The sequence below is a fragment of the Helicoverpa zea genome, chromosome 13 (genome assembly GCF_022581195.2).
Source record: "Helicoverpa zea isolate HzStark_Cry1AcR chromosome 13, ilHelZeax1.1, whole genome shotgun sequence".
NCBI classification, from domain to species: Eukaryota; Metazoa; Arthropoda; class Insecta; order Lepidoptera; family Noctuidae; genus Helicoverpa; species Helicoverpa zea.
The window spans coordinates 2,564,667-2,568,961 of record NC_061464.1 but is presented as its reverse complement, the minus strand read 5'-3'; the positions used below and the strand labels follow the sequence as shown (position 1 = coordinate 2,568,961).

The window sequence follows — 4,295 nt, the reverse complement described above, 5'->3', positions numbered from 1 at the left end:
AGAGAGTTCTTCTTAGAAACCTTAAATATTACGGGTGCATTTGTATAAGGTGCTTTTAAAAAAATGAATCCTCAAGGTCTTTTACTACCAGACAATATAGGCAAAAAAGTAATTTATTCACGACCACATTCAGTCTTTCCCAGCCATTGAATCGCATAATTGCCGTCGTTAAGAAAAAAATATTTCTAATCGTTAGTGACACCGAGGAAGAACTAGAAAATTATAGTACTTGTGTTACATCAGACTCAGTAAACAATACCTTACCGGCAGCCAGCAGCATCATCACGTTCTGCTAATTGCGAATAGCCGCGTACCCACCTAGCGCACAGGCTCGCGCGGCAGCCTCGCGAGCCAAATGCCTCGGCTGGTGTGGACGTGCCTCGGCCTGCCTCGGGCGCGCGTTTGCTCGACCGAGCACGGCTCGGCCCCGAGCCATCTGTTGTCGGTAAACTTGACGCGCTCAAAGGTGCCTCAGTGAGCGCTGTGCGTTAGGTGGGGACGGATGTGTTTTGGCTCGCGCGCGGAGCTGCTTCAAGTTTTGTCTCTTGCCGTGTTTGTCTTCTGTTATTTTGATATCATGGGCAGTCAGGAGGAGTCCATTCGCTTAATACAACTGTACAGCACGTACAATGCGCTTTGGGACCCCAAAGATCCAAAATATTTAAACAAAAATCAGCGGGAAGACAGTTGGCGGCAAATATCTGCTCAAATTAATATGCCTGTCAAGGAAGTGAAAAACAAAATGGTAGTGTCCTTGTGTGGTTCTTATCGTCGAGAGAAAAGCAGGGAGAAAAAAAGTCGTATAACAGGTTCAGGTATGCATTTTTATACTTAAAAATATGAACTTACAAATTATTTGATAAAATAATTACTTGTTATATACTACTAGCTTTTGCCCGCGACTTCGTTCGCGTGGAATAGTGACTGAATTGATTGAAATAAAATTTATTCCGGACATAGAGCGCCATCTATTGGTCAAGAATCGGCACTCTTGACCAATAGATGGCGCTGTATGTCCGGAATAAATTTTATTTTATTTTTGTAATAAAAACTATCCTATGTCCTTTCTCAAGTTCCAAACTATGTCTGTACCAAATTTCACACAAATCGGTTCAGTAGTTTAGGCGTGAAGCAAAGACAGACAGACAGAGTTACTTTCGCATTTATAATATTAGTTTGGAAGTTTGGATTTAAATTTAAGGAAATGTATTTATACAATTAAAATATTTTAAATTTTGGAAATATAAATTTTATTTTTGTTCTGTTTCAGGCGCTGCAGATGTTTATAATTCAAAGTGGTTTGGATATCCTTATTTCCATTTTCTTAAGGATAAAAATGAAACTGGTGACACTCGGGAAACGATGCCGAATGTAAGAATTTTTAACTATGCATAATGATTTTGAAATGGTATAGAACCATTAGTTATAAAATGTTCTGCCAAGTGCAACCGTATTTCTTTTGCGTTATTAGAACTACGCCTTGGACACGCTGCAATTGGTGCGAATGTAACTTCATTTATTTCATTTCTCCATTGGCCAGGAATCATTGCGCCATCAAGTTCTCTGTCAAACAATTCCGGTGAAATAAGATTAGTTGAAGTATTTTTTCGGATGTAGTTGTACAAATATACAGCTGCTAAGACTACCTTTGTTGCTTTATTTGGCTCTAGTAAGATAGGTTTTCTAAAAACGCGAAATATGGCACTTAATATTCCAAATGCATTCTCAACGACACGCCGAGCTCGGCTAAGGCGATAATTAAATATTCTTTCTTTAGAACCATTTTCTGGGTTGCCCTCAAATGGTTTCATGGTATATTCGTTGAGTGCAAAGGCTTTATCAGATAAAATAAAATAAGGAACTTTTGTTACATATGGTATTTCCAATATCTTCTCTTTAGGCACGTTCAATTCTTTCTTTTCTAGCTTTTTATACAACGTTGTGTTTTTAAAAACACCACCATCAGAGATTCGCCCTTTGCTACCAACATTTACATACAAAAAATTGTAGCTAGCATCAACTAATCCAAAAAGCACGATGCTTGGAAATTGTTTGTAATTATCATAATCAGTGCCACTGTTAATCGGTGCCTGCAACATAACATGTTTTCCATCCATCGCTCCAATAGCGTGGGGAAAATTCCATTTATTTTCAAATTCATTTGATATAGCAAGCCACTCTTCTTCTGTAGATGGGATCTGTAAAAAAATTATAGAGTACTCAGCATGACAGGACCCTCCGCTGTTTGAAAGTATTCAGACTAAACGTATTTGGCCCCTATGAGTGGTTGTATTGGGTACTATACACCACTCCATATTTGGCCTCTTTTAGTGGTAGTCCGAAGACGTTCAAGCAATGGAGAATCCTTCTAGAAAAATATTTAAGATATCGCTACTAAGGTACTTGAAAGTATTAAATACTACGGACGTTAAACTTTAGCTTCCAATCGGATTAAACGTAGGGTCCTGCCAAATTATATACACATTCACACTGCACCACAAATTGATCTATTAATTAAAATTATGTTTTCAGGAGGCAATACCGGAATCTTCACAAACTTCTGACGTAGAGAGACACACAGAGACTGAAAACGCTCCGACCAAGTCGCAATTGCCGGAGGCTAGCATCGAGGAAGCGCCACCACCACAACTACAAGACCTAGCCTCGGAAGCTAGCATGCCTTCACCATCAGAACCTGCTCATAAAAAAAACGACATAATCCAAAGAAAACGCAGCCACAGGAAGATTCGGCAGATATCATGCTCGCAGAAGCCCTTGAATGCTTGCAAAAGTCTTCGATCGACATCACCGATCCATACTCTTCATTTGGAAGACACATAGCCAACGAGCTAAGAAAATATGATCCGCACACATTAGCGTATGTTAAGAACGCTATCAATAATATAATTTTTGAAGCCGATATAGGGAAATACGCGCAACAACAAATTAATACAGGATACTATACACAGCAGTACAGTAATTCCTCTACAATGGACTCATCTGGCACTTCATCATCAGCATCACATACCGCTACGTCTTCTCATGCCATTACACCATCACCAGATGCCAATGTTGGATTCGAAACTATCACTGAATTGTAATTAAAATAAACAATTGAATTTTAAATTTGTCAAATTATTTTTATTTACCTTTACATAATCACTTAAGGCTTCAATAATAGCGTCACAAACTTCTGGAACTATTCTTGAGATACTCTGCTTCGATACTCGAAATAAATATTGCAAGCTGCTATAAGAATCTCCGGTTGCTAAAAATCTTAAAGTTATTAAAACTCGTTCCTTCACAGTGATTGCTTCTCTGTATTTTGTATCGCACTTTTTGATTTTATCAGACAACAATGAGCACAAATTTTCGAACTCTCGTACGGACATTCGTGTAAAATTATGTACAGTCTGATCATATACTAAATCTCCAAGTAATCTATTTCCATATTGGTGGCGACGCTCATAAATTTTTCTAATCCAGAAGCGTCTAGGTTTTTTCTTGATACGTGACTGTTTTCGTTTCTTTAAACAATAAGCAGCTAGGAAAATAGCTGCAGCTGAAAATACACGACTGTCCATTACGAATACTCTCGGACTTATGATGGCTCAGCCTGCCTCGCGAGGCGGCCTCGTGTAAATTGAACAAAACTACTGAGGCTGCCGAGGGAGCCATCGCTCGCGATCCGGACACCGAGGCTGCCGCGCGAGCCTGTGCGCTAGGTGGGTACGCGGCTAATATACTACGTCGAGAGAAAATAATAAAATGTAAATAATAACTTGCCGGCAGCAGCAGCGTCACGTTCTAATAATACGACATACCACGGCTACGGGAAGATTTGAGCCATCCCCGTTACATGATTATGATAACTAAGCATAATGTTCTTTTTCATTATTTTACTGATTTGTTTTTTATTTCTGAGTCAAGTCTAAAATAATTACCTATTAACAATGTTTTATTTCTTACCTAGCACACAGCTAGCTTTTCTTGAGGTGAAATAGCTTTCCTGAAGTTGATGTTTTGTTTCAAAATATCGACCTCCACAAATGACAAAAGTTCTTGAAATTGTTCTCTATTAACCCTGTAATAATTCTTAAACTTATCGTCGTCTAAGGGCTGATTTTTCAATCGCCAGATAACTTTTATCTAAAATATGTCAACCCGCCATATTTATTCCTCAGATAGAAGTTAACTGAGGATTGAAAAATCAGCCCTAAATCATGAAACAGCCTAAATTCCCCTTTTAATTTATGATCTTGAATATGCTGGCACAGCCAGTTCTTTGCATAAGA

General features: G+C 38.6%; 1 pseudogene; it reads left to right on the top strand.

The window, feature by feature from the left end:
• The first annotated feature begins 326 nt into the window (after positions 1-326).
• On the top strand, positions 327-3,126 carry LOC124635989 (annotated as a pseudogene).
• Positions 3,127-4,295: the final 1,169 nt, after the last annotated feature.